Here is a 23,185-nt window from a genome sequence, read left to right as displayed (position 1 = left end):
AATTAGCTTCACACTAAAAGGCTCCCGTGATTCCCCTTCACTGATGCCATGAAGTCCAACGTTTAGTATCAGGGCCAAGCACCCTCCAAGCCTGCCTGTGGGCCTCCCACTGCGTCTCTGCAACAAGCCGTGCTGAAGCGGAGTGACCCTGCACAGTCGGGCTGTCCTTTCTCAGGAAAGCCCCTTCTTCCAAGGTGTGTGGCCCATTCCCTTAGGGATTCCACCAACACAGGAGATTTGTACCCCAACTGCTAACACTGTGCGGGACTCCTAGTAGGTACCCAAGAAAAGTTTGCTGGACTGAGTACTAAACATAGCAGTCAAAGGTTCTTTAAGAAAATGTTCTATTTACAACATTTACAGCGCATCAGCTCTCCTGGGACAGGGCTCTTACAATTACATCCATCAAGTGCCCTGCAAGCCACTCTGGCCCTAAAGTTCCCTGTCTGTTCCCACCTGCCCTCTGCAGTCCCACTGGCTTCATTCCATTGCTCCTTATATCCTGCTGCTTTAAAATCATATAAGAGGCCAGGCACAGTGGATTTCATCTGTAATCCCAGCAGGTTAGGAGGCCAAGGTGGATGGATCACTTGAGGCCAGAAGTTCAAGACCAGCCTGGCCAACATGGCAAAACCCCGTGTCTACTAAAAATACAAAAATTAGCCAGGTATGGTGGCACGGGCCTGTAATCCCAGCTACTTGGGAAGCTGAGACAGCTGAGTCGCTTGAACCTGGGAGGTGGAGGTTGCAGTGAGCCGAGATGGTGCCACTGCACCCCATGCTTGGTGACAGAGGGAGACTCAATCCCCCCCCCGCGCAAAAAAAAAAAAAAAAAGATGTTTTGACAGCCACTGTTGTATCCCAAGAATTTAACATGGAATTTAACAATTTTTTAAATCGTCCTGAATTATTATAGTTAGCATTTAAAAATTATGATGCGGCCTGAACATTAAAAGATTTTGAAACGCCTACCCAAGGGTTTCATAACACTTTCCATGATGGGGAATTTCAAAATGTACAGTTTTCCCTGGCTGAAAACGCCAGGCCTGTCCAGGGTGGGCTTGGCAGAGCAGCCTCCTCCTCTCTCCCACCCCCACCCCACCCCTCACTTAAGGGCAAACAGAAATGCAGAGGGCAGCAGAGGGTAGAAAGAACCCCCAGGAAAACGCAGCTCTGGGTGGTAATGAAGGTGGGGCCGCAGGCAAATGACCCAGGCTGGCTGCGGGCTGGGGAGGGGAAGTATCACTTCCTTGCCCGCCTCCTCTGGGGCCTTCTCCCTCCAGCCTGGGCCTGCACTTCTGCTCTCCATGTCACAGCTTCCCCCTGGAAAGCAGAAGTGGTCCTCCCTCTCCAGAGAGTCTCTCTGAGACAGGCTTCTCCATTCTCCTCACCTCGTGGAGGTTCACATTTACAGGAAGAGTGGGGGCACCCAGAGGCCCAATCACCAAGATGACGTCATTGCTTCAGTGGGAGGCAGAATGCACACACACCCATCTCTCCAGTCTCACTGTGTACTCGCCAGCGCCCAAGGTAGGCCCGAAGACTGCCCGAAGACCTCCCCCACCCAATGCTTTGCCAACGTAGGGAGGAAGGCGGGCGGGGACTGGAAAGAAGCTCCCAACCAGTATGGTTTGGTGTCAACAGAGGAGTGAGCGAGATTTCAGATGCCCACAGAAAGGTGTGGGCAGGCAGGCAGTAAGTAATTTTGTCTGAAGCATGTACTGTAGAAAAGAAATAAGACCAACGAAAAAACTCAGCTACGAAGACTTCTTCCCAATGTTCTACGACCCAAAAGCAGAATCTAGACCATCAAGAAACACCACTGAAATAGATTCTTTTTCTTTCTTCTTCTTCTTTTTTTTTTTTTTTTTTTTTGAGACCAAGTTTCACTCTGGATGCCCAGGCTGGAGTGCAATGGCACGATCTCAGCTCACCGCAACCTCCACCTCCCGGCTTCAAGAGATTCTCCTGCCTCAGCCTCCGGAGTAGCTGAGATTACAGGCATGCGCCACCACGCCCAGCTAAATTTTTTGCATTTTCGGTAGAGATAGGGTTTCTCCCTGTTGGTCAGGCTGATCTCGAACACCTGACCTCAGGTGATCTGCCCACTTCGGCCTCCCAAAGTGCTCAGATTACAGGTGTGAGCCACCACGCCTGGCCTGAAATGGATTCTTTAAATGCATCTTGATTCACACAATGCTATAGGATGTCATTTAAGTAGCAGCATTCTGAACACTGAGCATTTACAGTAAAGAGACTGACAACCTCTTCCCATACATGGTCAGCTCATGTCAATTTCTGGTTGAAGAAGCCTTTGTAAGGTGATAGGGAAAGAACTGGGGAGGGCAGAAGAAAGGGGACTGGCCTGAGGGTTGGTAAAGCCCCCTGGAAGTGCAATGCTATGGCAGAGTTCTATACCAAGGAAAATTACATTCCGAGTGTAAATACAGCTTTCAAGAAATAGCTCTGTGGCAAATAAGGAATGCTGACAGCTAATTTAACAATGAGAGAAAGTGAAGTATAAGCAACAAAGGCGACTACACGCCCCTGCTCTTGTCAGCATGGATGAGCCTTTTTATACATGATCCCAAGTAATTACTTAAACTCACTCTTGTAAATTACAGCAGAGGGCTGGGCACAGTGGCTCTCACCTGTAATCCCAGCACTTTGGGAGGCTGAGGTGGGCGGATCTACTAAGGTCAGGCTGGCCAATATGGTGAAACGCTGTCTTTACTGAAAATACAAAAATTAGCCGGGCATGGTGGCAGGTGCCTGTAATCACAGATACTAGGGAGGCTGAGGCAGGAGAATCACCTGAACCCAGGAGATGGAGGTGCAGTGAGCTGAGATCACACCACTGCACTCCAGCCTGGTTGACAATAGCAAAAACTTTGCCTCAAAAAAAATTTTTTTTAAATAAAATAAAGAGAGCCCTTCCAACTAACTTAAGCCAAATATACTGCAGTGAGGCCAGGCACAGTGGCTCACACCTGTAATCCCAGCACTTTGTAAGGTCAAGTTGGACGAATTACTTGGGGTCAGGAGTTTGAGACCAGCCTGGCCAACATGGTGAAACCCTGTCTCTGCTGAAAATACAAAAATTAGCTGGGTGTGGTGGCATATGCTTGTAATCCCAGCTACTCAGGAGGCTGAGGAAGGGAGGTTTGCTTGAACCCAGGAGGCAGAGGGTTGCAGTGAGCTGAGATTGCACCACTGCACTCCAGGCTAGGTGACAGAGTGAGACTTCATCTCAAACAAACAAACAAACAAACAAAGACCATCTCAGAAGGTCCTTGTCTTTAAACTGGCTGTTACAAAATTTCTAATCCCTCCATTGTCAGATTTGCATACCATTCTCTATACTAGGGTGTCTCCCCCAAATGAGAACTTACTCAAAATAAATTTTAGAAATGATAATGGAGTGAACTCAAAGTTTCACAATTTAAGTATCAGGAAACTAGGCAGCTGTACGAAATCTTTCAGTATTTCTGACTGGAAAAAAACCCAACAACTTCCTCTTCCATGTTCTTCTCTTCATTATCAGCCTCCATTATCAGATGGGAGGTAATGTGTATCTACACTGTGGGCCTAGAACAGTGTCTTGCACATAGCAGGTGTGCAGAATGGGCAGGTGTTTTAAAGTGCATCCTATGAGACCTGTCTCCTTAATTTATATTTTCACCTTGAATAATGTTCTCACTGATGTAACAACCATTCAGGAGGCTGGTAAAATTTATGGTGAGACACTTCCAGCGGAAGGAGGGAAAGTCCTTTTGCAAGGCATTACTCAGGTACTTCTGTATTAAGCAATGAACAATGGATTGCCCCCCAAGACAATCACTAGAGCTGCTTGGACAGCAGCCAGAATAGGTGTCACCTTAGCAGTTACTGGAAACCATCCTTTCCCACCCCCAAGCAGGAAGCAGTGCTAAAAAGCACAGAAATTCATTTCCAGAAGACAGCTTAAGTGCCTGGCTTGATGGTGCATCTGCTGTGTCCTGAGCAGTTAGCCACTTAGTGCAGACAATTACCAAGTGATAAAACAAAATTAACTTGTGATTTCATTTTTAAAATGTTTGTTAAATGAATTATTTCTTTGCTTTTAAGCACAGATCGTCCGTGACTTAATGATTTTTCAACTTTACAATGGTGCAAAAGCATTAGGCATTCAGTAGAAACTGCACTTTAAGTACCCATACAACCATTTCATTTTTCACTTTTAATACAGTATTTAATAAATTATATGAGCTGTTCAACACTTTATTATTAAAAAGGCTTTGTATCAGATGATTTTGACCAACTGTAGGCTAAGTGAGTGTTCCGACCATGTTTAAGGTAGGTTAGGCTAATCTATGATGTTTAGTAGGTTACGTTTATTAAACGCATCTTCTACTTTCAGGATTTTCAACTCACGATTGGGTCTATTGAGACACAGCCTCATCGTAAGTTAAGAGGCATCTGTAATATAGCACCCACCACAAGTCCAAAGGTGTCCAAGAAACATACCTACTACTTCTAATGGTACCGCTTAACCAAGCCCATGATTTTGGACAAGCCCCTGAATCTTTTTCTGTTTCAGTCCCTCTCCATCCTATAGGAGCCACAAAAGGTTCAAATGAAATTAGAGTTCAATACTTCAGAGGCCTGAACAAGTGAAAGGTGCTAACACCTTCACCATCACCGCTAAGGAGAGCCGGGAAAGGCCTGAGGCCATCTCTGCTGTCAATTTGACATTGATCAATGTCCTGACTAAGGATTGCGGTGGCCTTTCAGTGTTAACACTCATCCAAGCATCATTGAGATCATCAGTAGTGGTGAGCATGTAACAATGTTCCCTGCTGTGGGCATGTATACATTGCATCCTTATTTAAAAAGTCAGTATGGGTTTGTACATGGATAACATGATTTAATTTTGTTAAGTTACAACTCCACATAGTCATGTGAACCAACTGGAATTGCAGATGTTTGGGGATTTATTTCTGAAAACAAATACTACAGAGAGACGTAAAAGGCTTTCAAAGTCATTGAACAGTGCTGGACCACTTTTCTGCTAAAAGAAAGTCATTGGAGAGGTGGGGTGGGGATGGGATCACAAAGTCTCCACCTACCTTTGCAACATGAATGACTCTAAAATAATGTGGGTCTTCTGAATTAGGCCAACTACCTTTGCAGGAAACATCTTAACCACCCCACATCAGGGCCTCTCTTCCAGTGATAAGTAGAGAAGGGCGGTGCTAAGTGGAGATTCTCCTTTAGAACACTAAATGTGGGTAACTCGGTGCTGGGTAACTTTGAGTCAACAAAGCCCCTCAAATCCCCGTTTTAGAAATCACAACAGAAAGGGCCAGCAGGCTTCAAATACCTTAGGGACCAGCTCTATTTCTTAATCTCCCTGTGTCCTCAGTTTTGCATATGGCCAGCTCACAGCAGGCCTTCATTCCTTTTTCCAAGTAATCTCAAACTGAGCACCTACTATGTACTAGGCACTGGGGCTATCATTTTGGACAAAACAGATGAAGCAGTTTTCATGGAGCTTCCCCTGTAGTGGTGAAGACTATCAAGCTGCAGACAAATCGGTATAACTCTGGCTGCTGCTATAAAGGAAATATTAGCTGAATAAGTGGCCCAAGTGGCTTATCCCAAATCACAGCATACTAAATAGTGGAAGAGGCCAAACTCAAGCCTCCTGGCTCCTATTTTCTCTTCCCTTATGTCTGCTGCCCTCTATCCTTCACTCAGCAAAAGGGCCACACATTTACATCAAAAGAGGCCCAGTCACCAGAGGCTCTATGATCTAATGAAATTTCTTCAGGCCTCAAAATGCTTACCTGCTAACCTCCAAATGAGAATGGAGGGACTAACTGGATCTCACCCTTTCCCAACAAAGCTTACTCTTTCAGAGAAGGCTTTAGTAAGGCCTGGGATCTTGCAGTACCTATTCGCCAGGGCATGGCTTTAGGTGTCGGCTGTCCAGAGAAAACGTCCCTGCGGCCCACCAATTTATTGGCTAGTTCTGTAGGGCAAGTCAGACTACTGGCACCTGCTTTGATGCAGCAGATCCCTCACGTATTTATTAAGCAGATTTACTAATAAGGTCAGATGGCTAAATCAGACAGTAGACTTAGGTTCAAAATCACCAAGCCGCAAAGAATCAAGGAGCCTCGTTTATGTGAATAGAATTTACTGCACTAAATAACAGTAACATCGTTTATGAAATGCCTGGTATGTAGTAGGGGCTTTGTTTGTACTAAACAGCCCCTGAGATACATATGCGCTCTCAAAGATGAAGAAGCCCAGAGTTGTTCAATAATCGGTCCCCTAAAATATAGAGCCAGAAAAGTGCAAGGGCTGGATTCTGAGCTGGCGAAGAAGGGCGAATTGGGGATAATTTACACACACGGACACGCAAAGCAACGAAGACACAACCACAAGTCCACAGGGTAGGCAGGCAGGCGGTTGGAAAGTTACAAACGCACCGCAGGGACAAGACACCGCCATGGGCCCTGAGAAAGCAGGAAAGTGGGAACTGACTCTTTCGCCCTTCCCCCAAGGCGAAGGAAAGGCAACCCCTGAATTCTTAAAATAACTCTCGCTTCCTCTCAGCGGGCAAATGCACCGGACTGCTCCTCCGCAGGCCGAGAGGCGCCGCAGCGGGAGGGTGAGCTCCAGCCTCCGCCGCAGCCCCTCGACGTCACGCTCCTGCCCGGGGCCACCAGGGAGGGCAGCTGTCCGCGGGCCTGGGAGAGGGCGTCGGCCGAACCCCATCTCCCACTTTCTGGGGACCCAGAGTCCAGAGCGGAGACCAGATTGCACAATCGGAGGGGTCCTCTCCAGGATCCCCGCCGCGCGCCCAATCTGCAAGGACAGGGGCTTGCCCACGGTGCGCGAGAAGCGGCCGGAGCGGGGACAGCAACCGGCCCTGGGGCCCGCGCCGGGAAGGACCCGCGCAGGGAAGAACCCGTGGTGAGCCCGCCCCCGCGCCGGCACCTCCCACCGCCCTCCTGCCCGGCTACGCGCGCGGACACCTGCGGAGCCCGGGTGCCCGAGCCCTAGCTCCCCTGGGCCGGGTCACCCGCAGGCTGAAGACATCTGCGAGTCTTCGCCGCCAGGGCCGGAGGCGGTGCGGCCAGGAAGCTGCCGCGGGCGGCGCCGATGCCCCCCGCCCCGAGCCGACCCTGCGCCCGGAACTCCGGCTGGTGGCACAGCCGCCGCCCCTGCACCCACCGCCCGCCGCCCGCGCCCACCCGCTCGCGCCGAGGACTTACCCGCTCACGGTGAAAGTTTCGGGGCGGCGGAGCTCCACGGTGACTTGAGTTCAGAGAGGGGGGCGCGACGGGGCGGCCCAGCGGGACCCGCGTAGGGCGAGGCTGCTGGCGGGGAACTCGGGACGCGCCGCGAGGGGCTGGGGGCTCGGGGCCGGGGGTGGCGCGGCCGCCCAGCTTGCCGCGGGCTGGAGGCTGCAGCGCGTCGGGCCCGGAGGCGCCACTGCCGGGGAGCTAGCGGCAGCGCGGCCCGGCGCGGCAGGAGAGGAACTGGCTGTCTCTGGGCTCGACCGAGAGGTCCCAGCTACTTCCTGGTGCTCGGATTTGCATATTGAGCCCGGAGGGCGGGGAAGTGACCGTTTGGTCCCTGCCCAAGGTTTGGGTGTTTGGTGTGGCCGTCGCGCAGGGTTTGAAGGCACAGAAACCTGGCGACTCAGCCTGCAGCTCCGGCGGGAGGAGCAGCCCGGGCCATCCTTCTCCTGTAGGGACCGATGGACGGACGGTTCTCCGGGTAGCCAGGGCTTCGCAGGCGCATCGACGACATCTCGCGGGTCTCCTTTCCTTTCCTTCCGACCCCTCCTCAAGGTGTTAGGAAAGGGGTGCTCCCGGGAGCGGAGGAGGTGAGCTCTGATCCCTTCCAACACTAGGGGGTCTGTAGAGAGAGGACGCGGTATGCCGGGCTGAGGCTCGGGGTCTCGAGCTCTTAATCGTTACAAAGTAAGTTCCTTCAGGGTGTACAGGGGGCTGCTCAGGGCATTGATGGGAAAGGGGATGGCGTGGAGTCAAACGGCCCGGCAAGTTCTCCGTTTCTCAAAGCCTCAGTTTCCCCCCAGGAAAATGGATGTAAGGATGCCTGTCTCGTGTACTTTTCTGTACCGGGGCCGCACCGCCCACATGCGGGAATGCTGGCCGTTATTTCAATCCTGCTACAGCTGCATGCCGGCCTGTAGGGCTGTGCTTGCAAGTAGCAGATGCCTAACCAGTATTTGCTGAACGAATGTGTGACCGCGGGCTCAGGCTCGTGTTCAACTTATCCAAGATGTAAGATTAGGCTCGGGCACATGGATACCCACTTCTAAGCCAGATTCTGTTCACTGGGATCCCAGCATTGCATTACCTTGAAGAATTTACAAGAAGCAAATTGGACACTGTGGGAGACTTGGTTCTTGCATTAATAGCAAACATTTACAGAGGGTCTGATGTGCCAGACACTGCCCAAAGCACGTGCTTTCTCTCTTAACAATGTTCTGAAGAGGCTGGCCCCGGCTGCAGTGCAAGAGGTCAAAACAGCTGCCTTGTGACACAATCTGATACGACAGTCATTTGTTACTGTGGAAAGGAGCACTAAAGTTTGCAAACGAATTCCTTAAAAGAAGAAAAGGAGGGTGGTTTATACCTGTGATGTTCACTGGTGTGTAGTTCAGTTAGTTTGCTGCTGAAGAGAAGAAGGGGTGGGTTACCCATGGGAAGGTGTGTGATTGAAACTTATCAAGAATCCTATGGAGAAAAAAAAGAAAGAAAAATGGAAAAAAATTAAAAAGCAAATGAAACAAAACAAAAAAACAAAGAATCCTATGGAGTAATTCACCAGAGGGCCTATTGCCTGCTCTTTTCTTCAGAATGACCTCTCAAATGTGTTAATCCTACATTCAGGTATCTATTGCTACTGATGAATCCTTGAGATCCTGGCTAAACGTGAGTGGCAAATAAGAATAGGATTCAAAACGTTTGGTATTGGCTAATCTATCAGGAATGTCTGTCAGTGTTTTTGGTAAAATGTCTCTCCTGGTAAAGAGAGTATCATCAGGCAGACATGAGCTTGCACCCAGCTCCCCAACTCCCAACTCCTCACACACAAGGTGTCCTCACTAAGTTCATCTCTTCATTCTTATTTGGAAGAAACAATGCTATGCTAATTTCCACTTCTTAGGCTGCATTTATACTTGCTGAACACTTCCATTCAATCATTCTCTATATCTGTCTTTCCTTCCTAAAGTCCCATGAAAGTTCTGTTTCTCAGGAAAGTTTGATTTAAAGCTCCTATTCATAGGCAACTTTTCATTTCTCTCTCTATTTTTTTTTTTTTTTTTTTTGAGACGGAGGTTTGTTCTTGTTGCCCAGGCTGGAGTGCAACAGTGCGATCTCGGCTCACTGAAACCTCCACCTCCCGGATTCAAGTGATTCTCCTGCCTCAGCCTCCAGAGTAGCTGGGATTACAGACGCTCACCACCATGCTGGGCTAATTTTTTGTATTTTTAGTAGAGACCGGGTTTCACCATGTTGGGCAGGTGGGTCTCAAATTCCTGACCTCAGGTGATCCACCCACCTTGGCCTTCCAAAATGCTGGGATTAAAGGCATAAGCCACTGTGCCTGGCCTTGATGGCAACTTTTCTAAGCATCTATAGCATGTACAGTATGCAACATTCTTTTCAACTAAACCTAGGTACTTTTATTTTTTTATTTATTTATTTATTTATTTTTTTTAGATCTGATGGTTTTAAATAGACCTAGGTACTTTTTAGCATTGTTTGCCCTTGTTTTACATGTTAGCCTTTTCTCCTTAACTACTGCAAAACTCCTTTTGGAAAGGCACCGCTTTTTATATTTATCTGTTCCCCACTTTACCTCCCAATAATTATGTTGGGTGCTTTAAAATACCTCATTAGTATTGAATGATTTGGCCTGGCATGGTGGCTCACACCTGTAATCCTAGCACTTTGGGAGGCCGAGGTGGGTGGATCACCTGGGGTCAGGAGTTCAAGACCAGCCTGGCCATCATGGTGAAACCCCATCTTAAAAAAAAAATTTTGAATGATTGGTTAATTGATTGATTGACTGATTTATCTCACCAGTATTCTCTAAATTGAGCACAGAAGGCAGTGATCAGAGGCAGGGTGTAATCAACCAAGGCTCCTTGACAGGGTAGGTGGGCCTTTGAAGAAAGGAAGGAATAAGATGGGCGGGACAGGAGAGTGAAGTAGTGGGAATACATTAATTATGTACAGTGTATCCTCACTTTTGCAGATACCATACTTGTGAATTTACCTACTTGCTAAAATTTATCTGCAACCCCAAAATCAATACCTTGAGGTGCCGTCCCAGTCACTCACAGACATGCTCATCCCAGAGCAGTAAAGATCTTGAGTTGCCCCATGCACACCCTCCCAGCTGCGGTGGGACAAGGCGATGCTGTGCCTTCTGGCATCCCTTCTGCTATCCATTTTGTTTGTGCTTTTCATACTTCTGTGGTTTTTGTTGGTGATTTTGCTATTTAAAATGGCCCCCAAGCAACTGGGTGCAGTGGCTCACACCTGTAATCCCAGCACTTTGGGAGGCCGAGGTGGGAGGATCACTTGAGCTCAGGAGTTCAAGACCAGCCTGGGCAATATCGTGAGAACCTCCCCCCTGCATAAAAAAATAACAGAAAATAAATGGCCCCAAGCGTAGAGCTTGCTGAAGTGCTATCTGTTGTTGCTAAGCACCAGAGGCTGTGGTGTGCCCACTGGAGAAGCATCCTGCAGGCAGAAGCTACTGTGTACCTGCTGTGAACTCAATGTTAATGAATCAGCCGTTTATTAAATAAGGTGTCCATTAAACAGAAACACACGCAGAGTAAGGTTATATATTAATTATAATGTAATGAAAATGTGTCCAGAGACTCACAGGAACCTAAGAAGTAATGGCTTGGTATTCACTAATTCCGTGTTCACAGTAAATAATGGGATGCGACAGCATACAGGAACATCCCATCATCCATGTGGGAAAATGAAATATCTGACCTCTAGGAACTTCTCCGTTAGCACCGCCATGACCATCTCATCTGTGATCCATGGCGCTTGAGGCCGGGGTTGGTCACTGCTCAGCTGCTCGTGTCCATCCATCTGTGCCACAGCCTGTCCTCCTGCCACAGTGTGAGCTGCTCCTGCTGCCTCTTCTACTCTTCTTCCATCCAACCCTTGCCAACTTGGCGACAGACCTAACCACCAAGTAGCAAATAATAAAGAGCAGTGGTGCTCAACCCTGGTGGCACATTAGAATCAACTGAGCTGCTAAAATATCTCCATGCCCAGGCCCTAACTAGACCAAATCAAAGTCTTTGGGGGCTGGGGATGGTGAGGGGAACCCTTATTATCAGAGACTGAAAACCTTGCCAGGTGGCTCCAATGAGCCGCCAAGTTTGGGAACCACTGGTAGAGTGTGCTCTGCCCTCCCCTAGCCTGGAGCTCACCTCTCTGAACAATGTCCACCTTCCTCAAGCCCTCATGCCTCCAGGTCCTCTGTCTTTAAGAGAGTAGCATATGGCCTGTCACAGTGGCTCACACCTGTATTCCCCTTTGGAAGGCTGAGGCAGGTGACTAAGGTCAGGAGATTGAGACCAGCCTGGCCAATGTGGTAAAACCCTCTCTCTACTAAAAATACAAAAATTAGCCTGGTGTGGTGGCTCACACCTGTAGTCCCAGTTAGTTGGGAGGAGGAGGCAAGAGAATCGCTTGAACCAGGGAGGCGGAGGTTGCAGTGAACCGAGATCACGCCACCGTACTCTAGCCTGGGCGACACAGTGGACTCGGTCTCAAAAAAAAAGAAAGAAAGAAAGTAGCCAGGATATATGAATATATGGATATATGCCTATGTGTGAGGGGTAAAGTGGTAGGGACTGAGAATACGAAACTTGTATTACCTGGGAAAATGGGTGACTTTCGCACAAGTGATTATAGATACAAGGACATTAATAAAGAAAAACAAAAATTGTTAAGAATTATTTTAGGCTACAGAAAAATTTTAATAACTGTGTAAAATATTATTTATAGATAAATTGCCACAAGATTTTTTTTAAAAATGGTTATCTGATATTAACAGGTATTACAGGAGAAAGTATTTATGGTCAACTAGGGTTGGCAACTTTTTGAGTTGAACCCAGTCTCACCAAGCTCCCTGTAGCACAGTGATGTCACTATCAATCTCCATGAAGGGGCTAAGTCTGTTTTTGTCCCAACTCGTGTACCCAGGTGATGGATTTGCTGAAAGCTGCACCTGGGACCAGCTGTCAAGCAGAAAACACAGCTTCTCTTGTTAATAGAGACCTCTTGGGCTGGGCGCGGTGGCTCAAGCCTGTAATCCCAGCACTTTGGGAGGCCGAGGCAGGTGGATCACGAGGTCAAGAGATCGAGACCATCCTGGTCAACATGGTGAAACCCCGTCTCTACTAAAAATACAAAAGTTAGCTGGGCATGGTGGCGCGTGCCTGTAACCCCAGCTACTCGGGAGGCTGAGGCAGGAGAATTGCCTGAACCCAGAAGGCGGAGGTTGCGGTGAGCCGAGATCGCGCCATTGCACTCCAGCCTGGGTAACAAGAGCGAAACTCCGTCTCAAAAAAAAAAAAAAAAATAGAGACCTCTCAGAGCCACCAAGCTGGCCGTTGTTTCATCATCATCCTAAACTAAATTCAGAAATGCTGAATGTTCATACACTGTAAGACCGTAAGACACCTGAGAGTGTGCAGGAACGTCACTGTCACCTGGTGCTAGCAGAGCTCCTGGAACTGTGGTCTCTGGTGTGCTCCTGCCTTGGTCACTGGCATAGACATGACAGCAGAATAGTTTTTTTTTTTTAAATGTGTGTTTGATGATGATGATGGTGATGATGATGATGAAGATGATGATGATTGAGATGGTGTTTCAGTCTTTTTGCCCAGGCTGGAGTACAATGGCACAATCTGAACTCACTGCAACCTCCGACTCCCGGGTTCAAGGGATTCTCCTGCCTCAGCCTCCCGAGAGCTGGGATTACACGTGTACACACCACCATGCCTGGCTAATTTTGCATTTTTAGTAGAGATGGGGTTTCCCCATGTTGGCCAGGCTGATCTTGAACTCCTGACTTCAGGTGATCCACCTGCCTCGGCCTCTCAAAGTGCTGGGATAACAAGCGTGAGCCACCGTGCCCAGCCGACAGCAAAATAGTTTAAATTGTGAGCAGGGAAGTGTCGCATGTGGGTGCCTGCACCTCTTTCCCAGTATGAGAGCAAACCCAGCCTCCTTCCTTGAGCCTTACATCACTCTATGGGAATGGAGCTTGTCCAAAGTAACCTTTCATGATGAACCATCAAGGACTCTTCAGGGTCTAGTCAAAGTCATTGCCTCTCAGTTCTTGCTTGTCCTTGTGAGGCAGACTGTGTTTCCATTCACTCATCACCTCCTGTGTGCCAGGAACAAGATGGGGTCCTATATACAATTCTACAAAAGCAGTTTGGTAACAGCCGTCAGATGAAGATGGGGCCAGAAGAGGATGTTTGTGTAATGTTGGTAATGATTTTATGTTTTGGTGACATCATCTGCCTTGCTTGACGATGTGTTGTTTTCATCTGTGAACATGTTTGGTTTGGTGGCCATCTTGGATGTCCAGTTTCTGTCGACGGTTTTTTTGTGTTTTTTGTTGGTTGGTTTGTTTTTGAGACAGAGTCTCACTCTGTCACCTAGGCTGGAGTGCTCTTGGCTCACTGTAACCTTCACCTCCCAGGCTCAAGCAACTCTCCTGCCTCAGCCTCCTGAGTAGCTGGGATTACAGGCATGTGCCACCACACACAGCTAATTTTTTTTGTATTTTTAGTATAGATGAGGTTTCATCATGGTGAGCAGACTGGTCTCAAACTTCTGACCTTAAATGATTCACCTGCCTCGGCATCCCAAAATGCTGGGATTACAGGCGTGAGTCACTGCACCTGGCCTGTCTATGTTGCTTTGGAATAATCCAATGCTGCTTCTAGTGTTTGGCCTGGTAGGAGGCATTGGCTGAATCCCTCCTAGTTCTCAAGCCTCATAGCAGAACATAGTTAGTACCACTTCTTGCATGTGACCAGCATTGCTGTGAGATGAGAGGTATTTTACAGAAGTCAACAGAAACCTTTCAGAGCCACCAAGCGGGTCATTGTTTCGCCATCACACAAAACTGAATTCAGAAATGCTGGGCGTTCATACCCCGTCAGACAGCTCGAATTATGGGTGAAGAGGTGTAGGTATGCTTTAATATGAACCTCACTGGCTGGTTTTCCCAGAGTGCCTCAGACCAAGAAGCTCGTGATATTGTGTGCCCAGCTACAGGGCGAAGGACACCTCAATGGCTTCACTCTTGTCACTTTCTATTCCTTACTTCACCTCCAGAAAAGTCCAGAAAATGCAGAGCATTGCTCCAGGTGACTCAGTAAAATCTCAGCCACCCTCTACAAGGTAGAGCTCATCCCAGGGTGGGCTATGGTTTTCTGTGACTCTGGGCATGTCCTTTTGTTGATCTAAGTGGTTTATATGTGTGTCTGTTTCTCAGAAGTCCTGTTTATCTTGATTAGTTATTGTTAAGCTCCAAGAATACCGCTATCCTAAAAATACGACTGTCCTATGACATAGATTATTTGGTTCTTAGAGATTCTTCAAATCAGATTGTGGACAGGAGGCAAAGTTATAAGAGGAAAAAATTGCACTCATAAAGTCAAAATTTAAGGCTGTGTTCATTTACCTTCCGAACCAGCAGGAGAGTTTTGACTGAACTGATGTGATTTTGAACCTGAATCGCTTGTTCACATGGCCCAAGGATGTCAGAAGAGGTTCATTCTGTACCCGCGATTGCTGGATAAACTACACTCAACGGGACTCTGTTTGCTTATCTGTAAAATGAGCCATATCTAGCTGGCACAGGTGCTGGGAAGGCAGCCAAGTGACCCAGTGTTCCCAATCTAAGGAGAAAAGAGATGGCATGAGGTGGAGGAGGAGCTGGAAGGGGGAGTAGGAGCTTGGCTAATACTATGAGTATACACGATATTGAGAGTATTTTAAGGTGGCTCAGGCCATACCAACAAACACGTTGATGCCTTTGTTTTCACTGACTGCCTTCCTCGACCTCCGTCGTCACAGCCGAGTCTTACCCATCTTTCAAGGACAGTGCAACTGCCACCTCACCGAGGAGGCCTTCTCCAGACACAGCACGTCTCTTCCTCCCTTGAAATCCCACGGAAAGGTCAGGCGTGATGACTTACACCTGTAATCTCAGCACTTTGGGAGGCAGAGGCAGGAGGATCACTTGAGCTCAGGAATCGGAGGCCAGCCTGGGCAATACGGTGAAACTCCATCTGTACAAAAAGTACTGAAGGCTGAGTCCGTGGCTCATGCCTGTAATCACATCACAGCACTTCGGGAGGCTGAGGCGGGTGGATCACCTGAGGTCAGGAGTTTGAGACCAGCCTAGCAAACATGGTGAAACCCGTCTCTAATAAAAATACACAAAACTTAGTCGAGCTTGGTGGTGCATGCCTGTAATCCCAGCTACACAGGAGACTGAGGCAGGAGAATTGCTTGAACCTGGGAGGCGGAGGTTGCAGTGAGCAGAGATCTTGCCACTACACGCCAGCCTGGGTGACAGAGCAAGACTCTGTCTAAAAAATAAATAAATGAATACCACAGAAAGCGATATCTAGTTCTTGTTGACATTTGTCAGTTTATACCTTTATTCTAGTTTTGTTATTTATCCACACAGATATTTTTTTTTTTTTTTTTTTTTTTCATTTTTAGTAGAGATGGGGTTTCATCATGTTGGCCAGGTTGGTCTTGAACTCCAGACCTCAAGTGATCTTCCTGCCTTGGCCTCCCAAAGTGCTGGGATTACAAGCATGAGCCACTGTGCCCAGCCTTAAATGTACCTTTTTATTAGTCGGGGCTCTCCAGAGAAACAGAATCATTAAGAGATATCTCTATATCTGTCTCTCTGTCTATTTGAAAGTCAGAGATTTATTCTAAGGAATTGACTCGTGATTTTGGGGGCTAATGAGTCTGGAATCTACAGTGCAAGCAGCAGGCTGGAGACCTAAGGCTGAGTTTATGTTGCAGCTCAAGTTCAAAGGTAGTCTACTGACAGACTTCGCTTTTCTTCATAGAACCTCAGTCTTTTTCTCTTAAAACCTTCAGCTGACTGGATGGCATTTACGGCCGTTATGCAGGGTAATCTGCTTACCTAGTATTTGTTGAATTAAATGTTAATCTCATCTACAAAATACCTGGTCTGCCCACGAACACATGGGCAGGGACTTTGGGGTTTGTGGGGTTTAGAGCATGGCCTGGGAAGGTTGACGAACTCCAGGAGAACACAAACCCACAGACTCCTCTCCTGATGGAAGCACATAGGCAGAGCAGAGCCCTTTACAATGTAGGGAATGGGGCCGGGGTTCTTCTTGCTAAGCTCCAGGAATGGGGCACAATCACACCTGCTTCTCTTGTTGGGCATGAGAACCTGAGACTCCAAGAGCTTCAGTGACATGCCTCAGGGACTTAGCTCGTTTGGCTCAGAACAAGCACCACCACTGCCATTTTTACAGGTTAAAAATCATTGAACATCACCAGGCGCGGTGGTGCGTGCCTGTAGTCCCAGCTACTCGGGAGGCTGAGGCTGGAGGATCGCTTGAGCCCAGGAGTTCTGGGCTGTCGTGCGCTATGCCAATCGAGTATCCGCACTAAGTTTGGCATCAATATGGTGACCTCCCGGGAGCGGGGGACCACCAGGTTGCCTAAGGAGGGGTGAACCGGTCCAGGTCCGAAACAGAGCAGGTCAAAACTCCCGTGCTGATCAGTAGTGGGATCGCGCCTGTGAATAGCCACTGCACTCCAGCCTGGCGACAGGGAGACGCTGCCTCTTAAAAAAAAATGTTGAACATTGGCAAATGTACATGGTTCAACATAGCACAGAAGTATTGTACTTAATGCTAAATGTATTTTTATTATAAATATAAGCCAATCTTTCAATAAGCTCCCTGAGAAAACAAAAACAAAATCTTGACAAAAGTAGACCAAAGATGAAATGTAATTACTCTGTAATCTGTCTTGGGGCTTTAGTAAATGAAAAAATAACTTTGCACCAATAGATACGTCATCAGGAACAGGGAAACACAACTTCTGACTGGGTTTAAACTCCTACCTCTTACTTTTTCAGGTCTTGGTGGTTTTTCTTTGTTTTGTTGTTGTTGTCGTTGTTGTTGTTGTTTCTTTGTTTTGAGACAGAATTTTGCTCTGTCACCCAGGCTGGAATGCAGTGGCGTGATCTCAGCCCACTGCAAGCTCCACCTCCCACGTTAAAAAGATTCTCCTGCTTCAGCCTCCCAAGTAGCTGGGACTACAGGCACATGCCACCATGCCCGACTAATTTTTGTATTTTTAGTAGAGATGGAGTTTCGCTGTGTCGGCCAGGCTGGTCTCGAACTCCTGACCTCAGGTGGTCCACCTGCCTCGGCCTCCCAAAGTGCTAGGATTACAGGTGTGAGCCATCGCTCTGGGACTGGTCTTGGTGGGTTTTAAGGCTTTGGTTGGGACCACACAGATGGATTTTGTTTAAGTGGTTGGAATGCTTGGGCTGCAAAGAAACAAGGAGTAAGATGGTAGTTGTAATCATATTGGGGTAAAAGAAACTCATATTTTACAAATTATTTTAGAATGCATTATTTCAACAATCTTGATAAACCTATGAGGTCGAGAGGGTAGATGTGATTTCCACTCAGTTTTTCAACCAGGGAGAAAATAACTAACATTTATTGTGTGTGAGGATTACATGACATACATGTAACATGTAACACATATGTCATTTAGTCTTCAAAGCCACACCAGTGTGGCTACTCTGTCCCTTATTTTACAGATGAAATTATAGACTTGGGCTGGGAGTGGTGACTCACGCCTGTGATCCTAGCACTTTGGGAGGCCGAGGTGGGTGGATCACCTGAGGTCAGGAATTCAAGACCAGCCTGGCCATCATGGTGAAACCCCAAATTAAAAAAAAAAAAAAAAGAAAGAAAATATGAAATTATAAGACTTGCTCAAGGTCACATTGCTAGTGAATGAGGAGCTGTGCCTCAATTCAGGCCTCCTGAGCCAGAACCAGGGTGCTTCCCAGCAGTCTCTGTGCCACCATTCAAAGGCAAGCCACCTCATTTCTCCTCTCTGCCTCACATGCAGGTGGTATATGGCCACATCCCAAGTCAGGGTTTCACAGGCATATCCAAGAGGATCCTGAGCTTTTAAAGTTGAGGACACATCCTTGCCCACCTTTACATTCCTGTGAGCCAGGCACAAAAAATGTCCAGTGAATGTCTGTTAGATGAATGCATTTTTTGATGTATTAAAGATTAATTTTAGCCAGTCGCGGTGGCTCACACCTGTAATCCCAGCACTTTGGGAGACTGAGGTGGGTGGATCACGAGGTCAGAAGTTGGAGACCAGCCTGACTAACATGGTGAAACCCCATCTCTACTAAAAATACAAAAATTAGTTGGGGGTGGTGGCGGGTCCCTGTAATCTCAGCTACTCAGGAGACTGAGGCAGGAGAATTGCTTGGACCTGGGAGGTGGAGGTTGCATGAGCCAAGATTGTGCCACTGCACTCCAGCCTGGACAACAGAGCGAGACTCTGTCTCAAAAAAAAAAAAAAAGATTAATTTTATAAACAAAATAATTTTATGGTTTTATAAATTGACTAAAGCCTAAGTTCTCCAGGGTGTCAGCCAGCCACAAAAACAAACTTTCTTTGAGTAAAAGAATGTTGTATAGAAATTATAAGATCTCAGTGCCGGCTCTCATTCCACCATGTATTAGCTGTGAAATCCAGATCTGCTCATTTTTTAGAGGAGGGGTTGGCCCGGCTGGCATCTGTAGTAACCTCCAGGTCTCAAATGCTATACCTCTTAGAGGAACACCGAGTTTGAGGACTTTCATTGCCAGTTCAGGGCATTTTACCTAAGAAAATGCTTCATTGTGGCCTGGAGCAATGAATTGGGCAGTGTAAAGCTGTAATTTTGCTTAGGCCATTTCCAAAGCTGCTTTTCAGTAAGGAAAAACACTTGAGCGGTATCTGCACACAAAAGCAGTGGTAAGAAGACTGCCAGTATGAAGAAGAGTAAACCTCCGCCAACCTTTATAAGCCATTCCAGCTAGAGACCTGTGCTAAACACAAGAAAACCTTACAATGACTAGAGAACTAACATGAAATCTTCTCGTTTCTTTTTTTTTCTTTCTTTCTTTTTTTTTTTTCTTTTTAAAAGATGGGGTTTCACCATGATGGCCAGGCTGGTCTTGAACTCCTGACCTCAGGTGATCCACCCACCTTAGCCTCCCAAAGTGCTAGGATTACAGGTGTGAGCCACCGCGCCCGGCCAAGTTTCTTTAACTGAGAACATTTGGTAATCTGAACCCGAAAACTGCTAAAATATGTGGCTGAATAAGGCACATTTCTGATAAAGTACAAATAGTTGTAAGAGATTATCTTTCTATTTTAACTTATCCCTTTGGTGGTACTCAGTTTTTAACCCTAAGAGAAAGGTGTCCCAGAGAGATGGACTCAGGTTATGATTGAGAACTAATGAAATAAACTATAGTAATCAAATATCTTAGGCTAAACACAGATAGAGGGGGAAAAAATTCAAATTTTTGGACAACGTATTAAAAGTTAAAGAGGCCATACTATATGGGATGACATATGTGTCACTTAAGTATGGAAACAGGAATTAGAAATGGGGGCCCCTGAGAAGGCTCTATTGGAAGCAGCTGGACGCTTCAGTCTAAGTTTTTGAGCAGCAGGTTTTAAGTCCAAGGCAATCATTGGCAAAGTTCTCCTGTCGAGACGCGGGGAATTCCAAGACATTACATGTGTTCCGAAAATTGGACTGTTTCCAGCTTTTTCATTAATTTGCACATTTTGCATGCCTGGCATTGTACTCATCGAACAGTGGCCTAGCCAACATAAATAATATTGAATTTGTTAATAACTAGCTGCAGGGTTGGTGATAAAATGGAAGTAAGTGAAAGCTACAAATATCGGCTGGGCTTGTGGTTCACACCTGAAATCCCTGTATTTGTACTCAGGAGGCTGAGGTGGGAGGATCGCTGAAGCCCATAAGATCGAGACCAGCCTGGGCAATATGGCGAAACTCATGTCTACTAAAAATAGAAAAATTAGCCAGGTGTGGCGGCACAGGCCTGTAGTGTAAGCTACTTGGGCGGCTGAGGTGAGAGGACCACTTGAGCCCAGGAGGTGGAGGTTGCAGCGAGCCGAGGTTGTGCCACTGCACTCCAGCCTGGGTGTCAGAGTGAAACCCCATCAAGAAGAAAGAAAGAAAGAAAGAGAGAAAGAGAGAAAGAAAGAAAGAAAAGAAAGAAAGACAGAAAGAAAGAAAGAGAGACAGAGAGAGAGAGAGACAGAGAGAGAGAGCTGCAAACATCAGAGACCCTTTCTTTACGCAGTTATGCTGCATTTGTCACACAAAGCTCTTAGATGTCACTTTTTTTTTGGGGGGGGAGGGGTTAAAGCGATAGGATTCCAGCCTGAGCACCATGGAGAAACCCTGTCTCTACTAAAAATACAAAATATTAGCTGGACATGATTGATGTGAAATTGCAGGTCAGCTACCCAGGAGGCTGAGGTGGGAGAACTACTTGATCCTGTGGGGTCAGGGCTGCAGTGGGCTGTGCTCATCCCCTGCTGCACTCTAGCCTGGGTGACAGAGTGAGACCCTGTCTCAAAAAAGGAAAAGAAAAAGGCAGGGCGCGGTGGTTCATGCCTGTAATTACAGCACTTTGGGAGGCCGAGGTGAGTGGATCACAGGGTCAGGAATTCAAGAGCAGCCTGGCCAACATAGTAAAACCCCGTCTCTATGAAAAATAAAAAATAAAAATAAAAAAATAGCTGGATGTGGTGGCCAGGCACCTGTAATCCCAGCTACTCCGGAGGCTGGGGCAGGAAAATCGCTCGAACATGGGAGGCAGAGGTTGCAGTGAGCAGAGATCACACCATTGCACTCCAGCCAGGGTGACAATGTGAGATTCCATCGAGAGAGAGAGAGAGAGAAAGAGAGAGAGAGAGAGAGAGAGAGAAGAGCTTGCTCTATTGCACAAGCCGGAGTGCAGTCGCATGATGACTGGTTTCACTGTAACTTTCAGCTCCTTGGCTCAAGCAATCCTCCTGCTCACCTTCTTAAGTAGCTAGGACTACATGCGTATGCCACCATGCCTAGCTAATTTTTGTAGAGGCAGGGTCTGGCTATGATGCTCAGGCTGGTCTCGAATTCCTGGGGTCAAGCTGTCCTACCACCTAGGTCCCCCAGAGTGCTGGGTTTATAGGCATGAGCCACCAAAGCAGCCTTTTTAACCCCAGAGCTGAGGATCCTCCGGTCTCCACATGCCTGCTTCTTTTCATTACATGCCAAGTACAATATGTGCTCTACATTGTTGTATTTTCTTCTCACACAATGCTTTGTAATTGGTATTGTTAATTCCTAGGTTGCAGATGAGGAAGTAAAGCTCAGAGAAGTAACTTGCCAAATATCAAACAGCCAGTAATTGTCAGGAAAAAATAATTCTCAAATTCATGTATTGCCTTTATGTAAAATATTAATATCTTTATGTCATTTAATCTAGGTGAACTGATGATGTGTTCATCCTTTAGCCTATGGATTAGAGTGGTGAATGTAACTTTCCGGTATGAAATAAAATGCTTAAGAAATTTGAGAACACTTGTGAAAGTGAAGTTCAACCTAATTTGTTAATGTTTTCTAATGGTCTTTGTCGTCAGTAGCTAAAGAAACCACTAATTTAGTTCTTTAAGCAAAACCAAAATAATAATTCATTGATTTGTAAATTATTTCTTCTTTCTGTACATATTAGCTGACTTTTGCCTTGTTCTTGCAAATCCTCAACCATTGACTGATAGCCCAGTAAGCGGTTGCCTATTTATCTGATAAGTCTCTCACCATTCTATTGGGAAGCAATAGAAAATCATTTCAAAATCAATATGAGAACTCTGAGTAAAATAGCATATTACCAAAACAAAAGTATATACCCGCTAGCTTTTTAGGAAGTTCCTATTTTCCCATTAAAAACAAAAACGAATAGCCAAAACCAATGTCAAAAGCAGGGGTGAGAGGTGAAGAGAGCACAAATGAACAAAAACCCGTAAAAAAGGGATTTGTGCTCTAAAATAAAAATCTAGTTTGCAGAGATTCTATCAGAAATGGTAGTCCTTCAACAGTGCCTTTAAAATTCTTTCTTTTGGTGTAAAATTGCAACTGTAATTATAATGTTTTAGTCTTTGGCTAAAATGTGGTTGCCTTTGCATCTCATGCAGAGCCAAAAGAAAAAATTAGAAGCATTGGAAAAACTGCACAGCCACTACAGGATGTCCTGTTGCATTTATCTGAGTAGGCAGCCCCATGACTCACTCTAAAACTTGACACATCGGAAATGGCTTTATTGTGCATGGTACTTTTCTCTTCATAACTATCAAACACATAGATTCGAGGATAACAAGATCCATTTGTCCAAATATAAAGGTATCTGCTCTAATTCTTTTTGAAGTGAGAAGTTAATTGTACACAATGATAACTCAGAAAGTATATGTGGCATCCAGTCAAGCCTTGTCTCAGAATCTCAGAAACTCTAGTAATCACCCCTTCTTAAATTGATGATAACAAATGATATGAGGAAGACATCTCTTGATCGAATTGATATGTTTTACCATTGTTTGGCAAAGTAGGGGTAGCACTTGCTCTATTGAAAAACGAGAGGCTGAGGCAAGAGAATCACTTGAACCTGGGAGGCGGGCATTGCAGGGAGCCAAGATTGCACCACTGCGCTCCAGCCTGGCGACAGAGCGAGACTGTCTCAAAAAAAAAAAGAAAGAAAGAAAGAAAGGAAGGAAGGAAGGAAGGAAGGACGGACCTCGTTAGCCTTGAGCCAAACGAAAGTGATATATTGCAAAAACTCACCAGTAATCTAATAAGAAGAGCAGCTTCACGTAAAAAGGGATGGCAACCGTTTCTCATTGTGATAAAGCAAACAAATTCCATGCATTCAATTTTCTGAATCCTTTAAAAAACAAAATAAAATGAAGAATACATACATCTATTCTCT

At 46.5% G+C, this 23,185-nt stretch overlaps 1 protein-coding gene across 2 annotated transcripts in view; it reads right to left on the bottom strand.

Annotated features, from left to right (window-relative positions):
• LYN (LYN proto-oncogene, Src family tyrosine kinase) overlaps positions 1-7,527 on the bottom strand; it is a 139,576-nt gene extending 132,049 nt beyond the window's left edge. The window contains exon 1 of one of the 2 annotated variants that reach the window (XM_039464714.2): positions 7,266-7,527. The gene's annotated coding sequence lies outside the window, so the exon portion shown is untranslated. The remainder of the gene's footprint in view (positions 1-7,265) is intronic. The other variant, XM_039464713.2, reaches the window with a different exon arrangement.
• Between the last annotated feature and the right edge of the window lie 15,658 nt (positions 7,528-23,185).

The sequence above is a fragment of the Saimiri boliviensis genome, chromosome 15 (genome assembly GCF_048565385.1).
Source record: "Saimiri boliviensis isolate mSaiBol1 chromosome 15, mSaiBol1.pri, whole genome shotgun sequence".
NCBI lineage: Eukaryota > Metazoa > Chordata > Mammalia > Primates > Cebidae > Saimiri > Saimiri boliviensis.
The sequence above is the reverse complement of the archived record's forward strand: the minus strand, read 5'-3'. Positions and strand labels throughout refer to the sequence as shown.